Source organism: Prinia subflava, chromosome 1 (assembly GCF_021018805.1).
Source record: "Prinia subflava isolate CZ2003 ecotype Zambia chromosome 1, Cam_Psub_1.2, whole genome shotgun sequence".
Lineage (NCBI taxonomy): Eukaryota > Metazoa > Chordata > Aves > Passeriformes > Cisticolidae > Prinia > Prinia subflava.
In genome coordinates this window covers 44,651,929-44,668,157 of record NC_086247.1, presented here as the reverse complement: position 1 = coordinate 44,668,157, position 16,229 = coordinate 44,651,929, and the positions used below count along the sequence as shown (strand labels likewise).

General features: G+C 34.7%; 1 long non-coding RNA gene across 2 annotated transcripts in view; it reads left to right on the top strand.

The window, feature by feature from the left end:
• LOC134549442 (uncharacterized) overlaps positions 1 to 16,229 on the top strand; it is a 93,107-nt gene that overhangs the window by 61,410 nt on the left and 15,468 nt on the right. Inside the window, exon 4 of one of the 2 annotated variants that reach the window (XR_010080110.1) lies at positions 13,224 to 13,297. The exons of the other annotated variant lie outside the window; for it this stretch is intronic. This is a non-coding gene — a long non-coding RNA (uncharacterized LOC134549442). The remainder of the gene's footprint in view (positions 1 to 13,223; positions 13,298 to 16,229) is intronic. 2 annotated transcript variants of the gene reach the window in all.

Sequence of the window (16,229 nt, the reverse complement as noted above, 5' to 3'; positions counted from 1 at the left end):
TGGAATCGCCTACTACAATCAATACTTGACCAACTGTGCTAGAGAATGCTACTCTACTTCTACCTTCCAATTTAATTTGAAAATATTTTGAACATCATGAATGTCTGGGGCATATATGCTTTCTGCCTGACATTACTTAGTTATCACTGAATCAAATGAATTTTCACATTCATTGTCTGAGAAAGAATGTCTCAGCTGTTATCTTGGACCATCAAAAACCCAGTGTTGAGAGAGGGCAACATCACACAAGTGGCTTTCAAATAGGTTATTGGCAAGGATGCAATTGAAATATGCCTAACGTGAGAATTCAGATATCACAGTTTTGACAATTTAGAAATTGTCACCTCAGAGCTTCTGTTTTCTTCACAGCATAATTGTCGGCATGTAGAAGCAGGGATGTCTCCATTTTTATTTGAAAAGTCATAGTGAAGTTCTATACTGCTTTGATATGAAAGCTATTGGGAGAAAAATAAGGTTAATTTTAAAGCTATGTGGAGGACCATAGGCAGCCACTTCTCTGTGGATGTTATCTGTCTTTCTCAGTGTTTTCACAGAGGGGATCAATGCTTTTGAGCTTTTCTTCCATTTCTCTGAAAAATTACAGATGTTTTCCAGCTGAAAAATGTGGTGATTTGCTGAAAAATGTAGTGATGAAGATGAGTTAACCAGGAAGATATGAAGAAGCAGGCTCAGAGGTTTCTTGAACAGTAAAGTGTGGTTCAAGACCCAGTTTTGACTTTCCAGCTTTGCTTCCAGTGAGCTCATAAGTCTCAGTATATATAGGAGCTATTGAATATCTATCAGGTTCACTGCTCTTACCTACACCTTCCAGGATTACCACCCAGGGGAATTACATCTAATTTGGAAACATCTGCTGTAAAGGTTTGTACAGAAAAACTTGACACAAGCTTATCCTCAAAATCCATATATTAAAAAAATCTCTAACTGAAAAGTACTTGTCAGTATTTTGTCTGGGCACTACAGTAATCCTTAGTTTAACAAGTCTCCATTTATTTTGGAGAAGGTGTTGCATGTATAAAAATTAGGAAAAAACACTAATGAATAAGCAGAGGAATATTCCTACTTCTCACAATTAATCATGTTAATAGACTAGAGAATAAGGTTGCTACTATAAACATTAGCAAAGCACTGTGACAATGGTATGTTAATAGACAAACATAATTTTTTCTTCCTATGAAAATGAAGGTCTTAAACTGTGGAAGAAAACTTTGTAGATTGTTTAATTTTTCATTATTTTTACCAGATATTGTATTTTATATCCAAAGAAAAAGTTGGAGAAAAAACCTCTTTCTGAAGCAATTAATATAAGAAATAATCCAGTTGCATCCTGTTGTTTTATGTTGTTGAAAAAATAAATTCTTAATATTAATATTTTACCAAAAAAATAAAAAATTAAAAGCTCTGTTCCAAAAATGTCAAATATTCAATCAGTCACAAAACACTTTCTATATTTTTAAATGTAGCTTTCATCAACCAATACATTTTCACAAATACCTTTCTGTGAGCTCCATATTCTTTGTCAAAAAGTGATGGATTGAAAAAGATCTGACCATAACCAGAAAGACAGATTTGTAATGAAAGCAAACAATATTTTGCAACAACTTCAAAAATATCCCTTTAAAATTTATTTAAATTGTATTAAATTATGAACTCTACTCCCAATGAATTGTACAGATTAAAAAACTACAAACAAAAGGAAAACAAGTCATTTGTTCCATCAAAATCATGTTTTATTCATCTTTTATTAATTATCTAGGAAACAGAACAGACATTAAATTTGTAGATGAAACAACCACATAGAAATGTGTTCCTTAATCAATCAGTTTCCTTACATATAGAACTTTTCCACATCCATTATTTATATTAGTTACCAGGGGTTTGGTACTTTAACACCTACAAGGCTGCAAATACATAAACTCTGGGAAACTCCAGTGAAATGGTAAAGTTTTCTCATTGTCTTTCAAATTATATCTTTCTCTGGGCAATATTTTTACTTGTTGATGTTTCTGAATATATGTACGCAAGTGTATCTGAATAGAGTAAACATAGGTTAGAGCTCTTCCATATCCAACAGCACCAAAAGCAAAATCAGCTAATACCAGTAATAATAATAAAGATTTCAAGGAGTTCAGTTCTGGAAAAGCACTCATCATTGCCCTCATATAAATGAAATTACTTGGTTTTTAAAATATTTCTTTTTCTAAAGAAGACGGATCTGAAAGTTCAACCTTCCAGCTGCTAGCCGGTGTGCACAAAGACTTTCAAAATGGAATTTTCTACCTGCTGGTATTCTCAGAGTAGGTGTTCAGTGGAGGCACTTCAGATCAAGCAAGCACACCCAAGCTAGTTTCAGAGTGAGTAGTAAGTGCTCTGGCTGCTAACACGTCTCTGCTGTGGATCAGAGATGAGCTAAGCAATGTGTTGCTATGGCTACACTGATAGCAATACCCAACCTGGTAAGTGTAAATCTAACATGTGTCTCCTGCTATGAGACAGAGCCTCGGTGACTGCCCTGAAGCCATGCCTGAATACCTGCTCTGCAGGAATTCAATTCTGCAGAGCCATTGCCATGCGATTCAGAACCAGTGGTCCCACATGTACTCCTAGGAGTATTATTCCCTGATTTCATCAAGGCAGTGCGCGGGTACACAGTGGGCCGAATATACCTGGGTTGTTTTCTCAACAGTTTAATAAGAGAAAACGAGATTCTTCAAGACTACTCTTTTTAGCTGTCTTGAGCCTCAGAGTATAGCTGATTAATGGCTATGCCATCCAGTCTCCGTATTTTGGATATAATAACAAAACTACACAGTGCTCTCCATGGCTCTACACACCTGCAGGGAAAATTGAGGCTGTTGTCTGCCATTTTCCAGACAAACAAGTAAAAAGTTACTTTAGTGGGAGTGAAAGAGCCCAGGGAAAATCCTGGTTTTCTCTTCCCTTCTTAAAGGAAAAAAATAAGTAAAGTACATCATCTGCCTCTGCTACACCATTGAAATTGCTTAGAAACCCATTTCATCCACAGCTTTAAACTGCTATTTTTAAACATCTTAACAGGTGTGAACTGTCCACTTAAAAAGACGCACACTGATTTCTGCATAGAAAATTAAAATCCCCTTAGGGGAGTAAATATGGAAATCTTTGGGACAAGCCCTAAATATGCCAAGCCTTATGCTAGAATCACTATATATGACTAATGAACTATTAAGATGGTTTGAGCACACTAAAATATATATATATATATAATCCTTTCTCTTATATTAGTCCACAAAAGTATGGTTGGTAAACTGGAAAACTCAGTAATCAAGTACTAGCTGGCAACTAGTAACAGTTTAAATCTTTCTACTTCCTTCTTCTTCTTTTTTTTTTTAATTAGATGTGGGGGTTTTTTGTTAAATTTTTTGTGGAAAAAAAAAAAGTCACAATGGGGTTTTTTTCCATTTAGTATATTCAATGAAGACATCAGTTTGCAAGCATTAATTTAAATGGGTAACAATTACTTTAGCTAGAATCCCCTCTACTTTTCCAATGAAGGTGAAAAACAATTTACAGTGTAAAATATTAAGACATGTATTTCACTTATTTCTTTTCAAATTATCTCTATAACCACTTACAGGAAAGAAGCATCAATTTAATAGTCTTTTTTAAACTGTTAAATAGGCTAATGGCTGTCCTTCCAAAAGAAAAGAACAGAAATTAGTTGGAGTTTTCTGAAGGAGTAATTTCTTTTTCAGTTCCAGTTCCGTGAAAAGAGAAAAGGACAAAAAATACCCATAAGGAAGAAGAAATATGCTTTTCATGGTGCTGATTTCACTTGCAGTTTATCTATTGAAAAGAAACCAAAAATACCCAAAACCAAAACAACAGCATTTTTAGGTTTTCAAAAATATGCAAATTTGAACCAGCATAATGTTGTGGTTGATTTGGAGTTTGGCTTTTTTTTTTTGTTCTGCGTTCTGTTTTAAAATTTCTTTTGTCTATCATTATGGTCACAGATTCACACCAATGTTATCACAGTTTAAATCTTGCCTTATTAACACAAGTTTAAAAAATCCAGCAAGATGGGAGAGACAAAATACAAAGGGGAAGGAAATAGATACAAAGAGTGTCAGCAAGAATCAGTGTCTTATATTAACATTATATTCAAGATTTAGTTTTAAATTGTAGGTAGCAATTAAAACATAGACATAGTTGTTTTCCCTTTATTAAAAAAATTAATCTCAAAAACAATCAAGCCTTTTATTTGAGGGATCCAACTCTTAAATTAAACACATCCTTCCCCTGTAATAAGAAACTTCTGCTTTACCTGATCCTGGCAAAAGCCTTCATTTTATCAGCCCTGCATCATAGATAAGTCCTTCATATTTGACAACTGATGCAAATTTTCTTTGAGTGTCTCCTGTCTCCTGTCTCCTTTTTTTCTATTTTAATAAATGAACACTCACTGATATAGAGAATCTTGAACTCTCACACCCTAATTAAGTGGCTCACATTATCTGTCGGCTGCCTGTCCACCAAGATACACTGTCTGTCTCTTTTTTCTGGCTCAAGAGATACTTAACACAAATGACAGAAGTCTGTAAAGTGTAAGATCCTGATCCTGCAGACCTATGATGAGATTACACTCCAGGAATGTAAAATACCTGTTTTCAAAGGGACACTGGACTATTACACTTGGTCCAGTATTTCCAAGGTTTGTATAATTCATAACAGTGAACATTTCACACCTTACAAAGCATTGTCTCTGTCATCTTAATAAAATAAGCCTTACAAATCTTTATTTCTGAACTCACATGAGTGTCTTCATTAAATGTTCTGATTTCAGTAAATCATCCCTTTCAAACCAGAAGTCAGAGCAAGTTTTGGGACTCTTTTTAGTGGCATCTGATTTACAGATCTGGTCGAGAAATATTTTAGGATCAGTTATGCAATCTCACAGCTGCAGCAGTATATTCCTGTAAATATATGATAGAAGTAATGATGTGCATTACTGATTATCTGTATCCACCACCTCCAGCTAAAACTTCAAAATCTTACTCTTTGTTAATCAAACTACATTTCTGTAGATTCAGGAATATGCCACTTCAATTTCTAGGAAGGACAAGCTTGTTTTCTTATCATGTGGTATTTTGAAACAACATAAAAAACTGCAACCTAAAAATAAAAAAATTAAATCCTGTTTATTTCAAACTTCACAGATTTGAAACAATATTTAGCAACAGGATGAGCTGAATTCTGATAACCTTGAGTGACTTAAAACAAAATCAACTTGCATTAGGGAACTTGCTTGTGGGATTTCTTAGGCAGCTCTGAAAAGATAAATTTATTATGAAAGATTGGAATAATAGAGAGCTTTAGGAGCAGAAGAACATGCAGATTATTTGGAGGGAACAAAGACCAGTTGTAAGTGTTGGAGAAAGAAGAGGTGAGAGAGCAGAATGAATGGATGGATAACTGACAGGCATGAGTGAACAGCATTTCTGATTATAAAAGAAAACTTTATATGAAAGAAAAATCTCACCTTGCTTCATTCCCATGTTAAATGTATCATTCATTGCTTTACTATAAACAATATAGAAGAGCAAGTGGTGTTAAGTATCAAATATTCCAAATCACTTTTATTTTTGAAATATAAATTGATGATTCAGAGATGCTTTCTATAATGTATCTCTAAAGTGCTGGTGCTATGAGGAAGGTCCTGCAAAACTGAAGATACAAGTAGTAATCTCTGGGGTTTTCTTCTTTTTGCATGAATATTGACTTTTTGTTTTCATACTACAAGTTAAAGGTATTTTGGGAAATGTGGTATAGGAAGGATGGACATTAGAAATCTTGTTTCTATAGGGCTGTAAAAGACTTGTGTCTGTGTGGAGTCATAAACTTTGAGTTGAATTGAGAGAAAGGGATTAGACTGAGATGAGTTGTAAAGAATTTTGTCAGGGAATGTGAGAAGCTTTTAAGTGATTTGCTCAGAATATGCATCCAGAATGACCTTGGTGAATAAAGTGCAAAGGTAAGATTTTTCTTCTGGGAAAGAATTTTTTTTGCTTTTCCCAGAAAAGGTAGCAGAGCACCTCTGTTGGTACTTTTACCCCAAGCAAAAAGAAAAATTGACCTCAGGAAATCCAAGTACATTTGAATTATTTCAAAATAACGTCTGAATGAATATGTCCTAAAGCTTCCAAATTAAGAAAATTAATGATTAGATTAAGCAGAGAATGTTGAAAGATGTTCACAGATCTAACAGCAATAATAAGGACTGCCATGATCTGAGGGAACCACTCCTTACCTTGGGGGAGATAAACAGGGTGCTTCAGGTGGACACAGGCAGGTTTTAGCGATCTGAAAGAGGGGTGAAGTATTTTTATATGAATTACATTGGAGCCTTTGTTTCCTTTTTTAATCCTAGAGGGGAGCTGATTGTATGTTCTGACTAAAAAGCCCATCAAAAGATGAGACTTTTTCAGAAGGAAAATTGAAACAAGGATTAAAAAAATCCACATCAAAAAAGCTAAGTCATCTGAAGCTGGAAAACAGTGGGGAATTAATGAACATGTAAAGCAGCAATTCCAGAATATTTCTGTAAGAACCTGGTGCTCACCCACTGAGAGCATTAGCACAATTATTTGCACTCCCAAGACAGACCTTGAAAAACTTTAAGGCATCTCTGAAATCTGCCTCATTATGTGTTATTTCCAGACATAGGACTGGATTTGCAAATTATATAGAAAATAACAGTTTTAGTGAAGCCGGGGAAGAACAGCTTTGACTAGGTGCATGCAGCATGAGCAAAAGCCAAGAGGAGCTGGAAGCCACTCTGCAGCAGGAAAACAATGAGAGAGTTGCCATCATGAGAACTTTAGCTGACTTACACAGTTGCTGCAAGGGATGGCTATAAACTCTCCAGAAAGGGTAGGCAAGGAAGGGGGGTCTTGATTGTCTGGATCTGAGTGAAGATGATAATATGGTTGAGTGTTCACGGATAAGAATGAGGGGAAAGGCCAACAAGGCAGGTATGACGGTGGAAATCGGTTGACTCAATGGCTCAATCAGGATGAAGAGGCAGACAAAATATTCTAGAAGGGGCTGAGAGAAGTATCACATTCACTAGCTCTTGTTCTTGTGGGGTACTTCAATTTACCAGATGCCAGATGCAAATGCAATATAGTAGAGTAGAAAGAGTCTAGGAGGTTTCAGAAAGAGACTTTTCTGGTGCAGCTGTTGATGTTTCCCACTGAATCTGTGCTTTTCAAACAGAAAAGGACTCACGGGTTGGAGGCCAGCTTGGGCACAGCATGATAGATTTTGATGTCAGAGAAGTAAGGAGCAAGGATCAGCAGAACTTCCAGAGGGCAGCCTTTGACCTTTTTAGGAGACTGACAGGGCCCTTGAGAGACACTTCTGAAGGCCAAAGGAGTCCCAGAAAGCTGGACATTCTTCAAAAAAGGAACTCTTAAAAGTGCATCCAGGCCATCCCCATGTACCAAAAGTCAAACGAGTGGGCAGAACCACTGGCCAAGCTGAACAAAGAATTTGGCTGGAATTCAAGAAAGCAGAGAGAATTTATGGCCTTTGGAAGAAGCAGTAGACAATTCAGGAGGACTACAAGGATATTCTGCTGTTGTGCAAAAAGAAAATTGGAAGGGCCAAAGCCCAACTATAACTTAATCTAGCTGCTGCCTTAAAAGAAAATAAAAAATGTTTCTATGGATGAATTGGCAACAAAAAGAGGGCTAAGGAATAACTTCATCTTTTATTGGATGTGAGGGAAAAGGATGGGAAAAAGACTACATACTTCATGCCATCTTTGATCAGTTTTTATTGGACAGACCAGCTATTCTCAGGATACCCAGTCCCTGAGCTGGAAGATAGTGACAGGGAGCAGAGTGAAGTCTTGATAATCCAAGTGGAAATGATAATTTACCTGCTACACCATGGAGAGACACACAAGTATATGAGGCTGAATGGGATTCACTCAAAGGAACTGAGGGAGCTGGAAGTATTCAGTGAGCCACTCTCCATCCTTTTTCAGTAGTCCTGAATGACCAAGGAGGTGCCACTTGACTGGAGATTAGCAAAAGTGACAACTAGTTGGTGGCTGGTCACAGGTGGTGTTTCCCTGGGCTTATTACTGGGCAAGTTCTGTTTAATATCTTTATTAGTGATCTAGATGAGGGGATTGAGTGTACATGCAGTCAGTTTGCAGACAACTCCGTGTTTGGTAGGAGAGTTGATCTGATGAGAGCTCTGCAGAGAGTTCTGGATGGTTCTAGATTGGTGATCCAAGGCCAATTTTATGACATTGGAAAAGGGAAGGTACTGGATCTTGCACAGGACTCACAACAGCCCCAGGGAGCTCCACGGGCTGGGGCAGAGTGTCTGGAAAGCTGCCAGATGGAAAAGGATCTGGGGGTGCAGCATCTGATCAGGAGCCAACACGTACCCAAGGGGCCAAGAAATCCAGTGGCATCCTGGCCTGCATCAGAAATAGTGTGGCCAGCAGGTTCTGGAAAAGGATAATCTTCCTCTATCTGGCACTGGTGAGGCCACACCATAAATCCTGTGTTCAGTTCTGGGCCCCTCACTGCCAGAAAGACATTGGTGTACTGGAGTGTGTCCAGAGAACAGCAGTGGAGATGGTGAAGCTGGGGTTGTTTAGACAGGAGAATAGGGTGCTTAGACAAAATCTATGGGAAATTGATAGCCAAGCCAACTTGCTGCAGAAAGTCTATTTGTCAGTGATGAAGGTTAAAAAAAAATAAACAGGGATGAGAAGCTAACTGAGCAGTGAGGGTATAAAACAAAATTAGTATAATTAACATGTTTTTGCTAATTTTTGCTTCTGCAGGTTTATGACCTACAAATTTGCAGGTGATTATGTGTTTCCAGTGATGCATCTCCTGGGCAGGGGCAGAGTCAAGTTATCATTCTTCAAATTACTCTCTAGGATCTGTATTTCAGTGCAGTTGTCAAATAACACCTTCATACACATATAGGGGTAAATAGCTGTGATGTTTTTTTTTAAATTTAATAATCCTTAAAACAACTGATATGGATTAACCTGATCTGTACCACCTCCAGAAACATAAACAAGGGCTGCTTGCAAGAGCAGCAGGAATATATCTGTAATTATCTCATGTGAACAATAAATCTGAAAGGTAATGTTTGCAAAAAGAGCCCTGCATAGGAGGTTATGGTCTATGAGTAGTGTTGCTTCTGGAATTAGAGAGATGTCAGGGATTTCTGGGAATTTTAAATTAGGGAAAAAGTGGTGAATGATTTTGAACCTCAGGGATTACTTTTCTCTCATTAAACTCACAGGTACACCAATTTATTTTTGTCTCAATAAACACAAAGTTATAAAAAGAAGTAGTAAAATAATCTGAATTATATCAATAAGCGATTGATATGACAGTTCTATAAGGAACTGACAAAGTTTTGGAGGGACATTTTGTCCCTTGGATGAATGTTTCTTAAACTTTCTTGATCAAAACAACCTATTTTACAACTAAAATAAAAATCTATGTTGAAGTGCTGAAGTCCCTACACCCTGTTGCCTGACCGTGTAATGCACAACTGTATCATCACAAACAAGTACTTATTTTCCAGAAAAAAAATAGCTCCATTGAAGGTAGAAATGACCCAGCACTCAGAATGAAAATCTGGGATAGCTCCAACTCTGTGGCTTCAGAAAGTGATTTGACAAACTAGCTGTTCTAATAAGAAAAGTACTCTGACCTTTTGAGTCAGATAGTACATTCAGATTGCAGAGAACAACAAGATAGCTAAATAAGACTGTCAAAGCATTGTCCTCTGAAATTTGATCTATATTTTTTTTTTACATTACATGATGCTTGTTTCTGTAACTCTAAGAGGCAAGCATAGGGAAATCTCCAGGTGAATGGTTTCCACAATCTAAAGCCATGGCTTATCTTGAAAGGAATATATGGTGTGGAGGTTTCTGGGGGCTTTTTTGTTGTTGTTGTTTTGGTTGGTTGTTTAAGTTTTTTGGTTTTTTTTTTTTTGGGGGGGGGGGATTGTGGGGTTTTGTTTGTTTGTTTGGGTTGAGGGTGGGTTTGTTTGTTTGTTTTTGGTTGGGGTTTTTTGTGGGTGTGTTGTTTTGTTTTGTTTTGTTTTTTGGTTGGTTGGTTGGTTGGTTGGTTGTGGGTTTTTTCTCATGAGGCACTCATGAGAAAAAACCCACATGTTTATGCCTGAATTCCAGCAAACACAAATGTCCAGAATCCTTATTCTCTTTGTCTGGAATCATGATTCTTGATTACACATGAATATTTTAAATGAGTCTGCTAAGTAAGAGGCAGAGTAAACATTAACTTTAGATTTATCTAAAAGGTGACATTTTTTCCCCCAGATTCTCATAATTATCCAGATTTTTTTTCCAGTATAAGGGAGGTAGAGTCCAGAGTATTAATGTGGGCAAATTCATGTCAATTACTGTTGACTTTTCTTCTCTGTTATTTCTCATTAAGGATTGGTATTTCACTTGAGACTGGAATGATTCACTTGAATTGTCTTGGGTTTAAAATTTCCCTCCAAACCCATGTATTTATTCCTGTAACCTTAAGATTTCCTGACCTAGTATCCTAAGGTACCTCTTTAATGGCTGAAAAGTGGCATCCTAGAAGCAAAGTTTTGAAAAAAGTGGCATTCTTCATTAATACATTAAATGACACAACTGAGGTATATTGGTTTTTTTGAAGAGGGAAACTGCAAAGGAATTGAATTGATTTATTCTAAGTTGTATTGAAAGACACCTGAAAAAAGAAATTAAAGAAAAAAATGCAAAAAATTTTGCCAGATGGAGTGTCACTCCTCATGGAAAATTACAAATATAAACAGGGTTCCATTCCAAAACCTCTAAATAAATCAGAGAAAAGAGATTACTGTAGATTTAAATAAGTTAAGAATCTGTTTTCTCATCATGTTAGATCCATTGTTATTGAAGACAACAATGTAATAGGGTATGAACTATTATTAAATAGAATGGTGTTACCTTCTATAGTATTCTGTGTAATATGAGGTTCATTTTGTTGAAATAGATGCATACAAGATTTTATTCTTTTATACCTTCTCTGAAGTCAATGAATGTGCTTCAGCTAAGAACTAGCTTTCTTTTTTCTGACCTGGGTTCTGTTCAGATAAACTTGTTTTCTCTTTTAAAATTCAGTAGCAGACTGGATTTATTACTTCTGCATATCTGATACTCATTTTCACTTTGTATTTATGCATCTTTCTCAGTGCTAAAATGTATCTTTATTTCCTCTCAACAAATGTCAATTTTCAGATGACCTGGTACTGATCTAAAATCTTCGCTTAGAAATGTGGATGTATCTCACCCTTAGGGCAAACCACCCAAATGTACTTGAAAGCAAAATCAGCTGAGAATCCTTTCTAACTGTTTTAGCATCTTAGTTATATATATATATATATACATATATGTGTATCTCATATGTTTATACTTCTGTTAATGCATAATGTTTTTCTATATTTATGTATTTCCTTCTCAAGAATTGAAACATGAATTCCAATCTTCATTTTTATCATGGTCCAATACCTGCTGTCCCAGTACTGAATTTCTTAAAATCTTATATATATTGTATCTTATACATGGCCACTGTTTTCACTTAGTTCATCCATCAGAGTTCTTTACTCTCTTTTGAATATCTTTTAATGCATATTCCATCTCAGTTGAGCAGAGTATATGCTATATATGAATTGTAAAAATTTTCACCAGTGTTGAAATGAGTAAACACTAACTCATTTCTTTGTCTTGTATTCTTATATCCAACTTTTAACTATTTTTGTTTTTTCTTTAGCTAAAATGCAACTGTATTTTCCCACCTTTTCTGGAATATAAAGCTTTTTCATGCAATATGTAAAGCATGTGATGCTCTAGAAGAATACAAATATGAATATATGTGGAGTTACAGTGACAATTAATATCACATATTAATAAATGTTGCATTCACTTGAGAAAGTTATGGGGAAAAAATAAGGAAAAATGTACTCTTCCAGAACACAAATTATTTTAAATGAGATGACATTGCATCTGCTTACCTGACCAGGCTCCTGCTCTACCATGAGTCTAATCTTATTTCAACACTTCATGTCAGTGTGATATTGTGATTTCTCACCTGCTTTCTAGTTCATACAACATCTAAATACATTATTATGAGTGTATGCCCTGTTCTAAAATTTATTGTTACAGCCTTGGCCAGGAGTAAATTACTGTACTTAAGTTTATTGAATTCTCTCAAACATTAAAAAATATTATTTGTATTAAAAAATTCTACCTCCTCAGCAGGAGTACACTACTGCTAAAGTCCGTTACATGAACATTTTTAGATAAATAATAAATAGATTGGGAAACTAATTCAACTCTCACATGTGGGGGTTTTTTTCACTCAAAAATACATTAGTAGCATTTATAAACTATATGAAAAATAATCCCTGCATTTGAAAATGTAGGAAAATCCCTAGACTTGTTTGAAGACTGAAAAGGAATAAAAAATACAGTAAAGAAATATTTAAATAATGATTACTAGCATTTAGCAATTAACTTGCTATTTAATGACCAAATTGAAAAGACTGCTTTTTTAAAAATTTATGCACTTTGATAAATCTGTGATTTATTTACGGTTACTGACCAATTTCAGGCAATTTTGAATGCAGAAAATATTCCAGTAAGTTATATATTCATTAAAGTCCCTGTACATAAGATGTCATAATATAAGAAATGTTTGAAACACTCCATAATTAAAGCTTCTAACATGTAATAACCTGGTTGTGTGTTTGACAGGTTTTTACATACATTAAAGTTTAGAGCACTGCAAAATGTTGTATAAATAACAAATTCATTTCTAATGCCTTGGATTTAGAGTCATTCAGATAGAAAGGATCATGACTGCAATAAATTTATATTTTAATTCTTGACTTCGGCACCTTCCTGTTATTTTGAAGGGCAAGGGTCATAACGCATTTTTGGTGTCTATTCAATCATCAGGAATTTACTGAATTAACTATTTGCAGACATTATTAGTAGTGTTACAGGAGTGTTATACATACTGGCACAGTACGGAAAAATGGCTCCCTTTGGTGTAACTTCTTTTGGGATTCTCTTTTCTGCAATGCTCTTGGGCCTAGGTGCTCAAAAGCTTTTTCTGCTTTGTACATTTAAACAGTTCTGGGAAGTACAGCTCACCCTGCAAATCGATCAGCTCATCTGACTGGGATAGACCACAGGAGCCATGGCAGGGTGATGTCTATTCTCTGTTTCTGGGTGTCAGCTTTAAGAGAAGCTTTGGTGGAGACCAAAGGCACCAAGCCTCTCTGTTGAAACACACAGGAAAACCTCACTGCATTCTTCCCATTCATTGCCTCTTTGGCAGCTAGGCAAAAGAAAGTTGAAGAACTGATTTGTATTCTTCTTGTTTTTTTTTTTTTCTCGAGAAAAAATGGCTGCAAAATAATCACTTTGCAATTTAATGCATTAATTCTTGGAAATTAAGAGTTGAAAAACCTACTACTTCCTCCAGCAGGCTTTCTCTGAGATGGGTTTGCACTTGCAGTGTTAACTCAAGCTTTCCTCCTGACTGTAGTTTTTGGAAGATTTCATTATTTGGTCACCAATGCCTCATGATAATTGCAGACAAATATGCAACCTTTCTAATACGGCTGAATCTTCATTACTCCATTCCAACGTTTTAGGCCATTTTGTTGGAAGAGCTGAACAGATGAAAGTGACAAAAACACCAGAACTATAACAGTGAAGTTATAGGGTGAAATAAGTGACTTGAAGAGTGACATCAGTATTTAGCTCCATTGTACCAACAGATGCTGGTTAAAAAAATCCTGCATCAGCCTACTTGGTCACTGGATATTCCTGGACCATGGGAGTTTTTTAAGTCATAGGTAAGTCAAGGAAAATGATTAGCCTGGAATTGAGATATACAATGTAATACATATTCTTCCCTCTATTTCTCTCTCTGAAGCAATGAGACATGAGCAAGACCATGAGACAAAACACTGTAATATAAAAAGTGATTTTTAGGTTCAATTAGTTTAGCATCTGGACAATAACAGGGGGACATAATACAGATAAAAAGTTCAGATAAAATTCCTATTTGATAAGTCTTGTCATACATTTCTTCTTCTCATCATTTTTTTTTCTTTATACATTTTGATAGAAAGTTTCCACGACATTTTTCCTTTATAAACAACTCTTTATACTGACAAGTGATGGAAAGAAAACTACTTGAAAAAAATGTTATGTAGGTTTTTTTAATATAATGTTTAAATTTGACTTTTTAATTACTCTGCACTGTTTATATAAATACAGTCATTAAAAATACATGAGAACTCTAAAGTGGTATTTTGAAATCAATTTCAATATATCTATCTATATAAAATTTATTCTAAAATATAGTGATTTGTTTATTCTAAAAGTTAATACACAATTCACCTGTTTTCTAAATCTTCAGTATACATAGGCATTTATTTGTATGGTACAATCTTTCCTTTTATTGTTCTTATTAAATCAAAGCCGGCACTGGGAAGAATGAAAGTAGGGAATGGTCATTATTCAAACATATAATCCATTTTTCTTTTCTTTAAAATCTAAGTCTATTTGATCTCAGTAATAATATTCTGAACTATTATGGAATAGAGGCTACTCAATAAGGTATCAGATTGATTTTGAAAATCAGGAAATTTTAAGATCATTAACTTTAACCAAGAAGGTGCTTTTTATTTAAGTCTTTCCAAAGTGTTTGAAGGCTCCTTTACATGCAGGAAGAAGGCTTCCAAAGTTTTAGTGCATCTTACTGAAGCTGACATTGGAGTCTGGTTGTCCTTATTAAACCTGCTCTCTTTTACACCTGGTTGAGAAGGCTTAGTTTGTGAATTCTGAGGCAGAAGCCAACTGCTGCTTTATCCTTTATCCTTTGAGGTTTTATCTGTTCGTTCATAACTATGTACTTTCTTAAGCAAATATTTTGTAAGATCTTAAGTTAAAGATTTCTACCCCAGTTAAATTTTGTAGTCATAGAACAAAAAAAAAATATAAACACAATTAAAAACTATGTTTACATGATACATATAAAGATCAAAAATTTATAAAATTAATATCATTAGACATAAAATATGTATTAATGTTGCTTTATAGTGATTTTCTTGTATGATAAATACCAAGGGAAAATTTTAAAAGGATTATAGCTAATTGTAAATTACTTAATCTTTTCTTAATATATATGTTCTCTATAGATATACTTAATACATATATTTTTATACATATACACAATATATATAAATTATATAATGATAAGTTACTTAATCGTAATTTAAACTATTTGAATATATTGTAAGTATGTAAGCCAGAAGTTTGATAATGTTTTGAGAAGATAATTCCTTATCAATTGAAATAGAAATGAAGTACTAATACCCTCAAACTTAAAAGCCAGTAAATAAAGATTAGAAATAAATATTGATTATTAATTACTAGAGAAAATTTAAAACTCAAGAGTTTAACAATTCATGATTATGTCTTAACTTTTATGGATAATTCATTCTTATTATGACAAATAAGAACACCCTAAAAATAAACCATAATAATTTTGATAATATTATGTTTTGAAAATATCTTAAGCTACCTAGTTCTCTTACAATGTTGAAGAGTAACATATCATAAAACTTTAGAAAAAATATTTTCCATTCCAATGAAGTTACTCTACAGTTACTTCTACAAAACACTGCACAGACCAGAGACATAGCAATTTTTGTTTAGAAATTATATTCAACATTAACTATGATACTGAAAGAAATGTAAATAGTCTTCTTTCAGGAAATAAGCTAACACTTAGGTACAAGCTTGAGGGCAAAATGATCAAGTGGGGAAAGGATTGTCCCGTGCCCCTATCACTTACTAATCTCTTCATTGGAAGCATTTGGCACAGGACCAGTGAGATCTGCTGAGAACCACATCGAACTCCAGAGCAAAGAATATGTTTAAGCTTTTAAAGTCATTTTACGATGTCATTTTCACTCTTCTACCCTCAAATAAAATATTTGTGTATTGGGATATATCAAAATCACTCCTGTCTTCTGCCTTGTTCAGTGCTATCTGTCTTTTGCCTTTTAAAGCCAAAAAGATGTCATTGTCATTGTGAGTCATAGATCCAGGCAGATGTTTA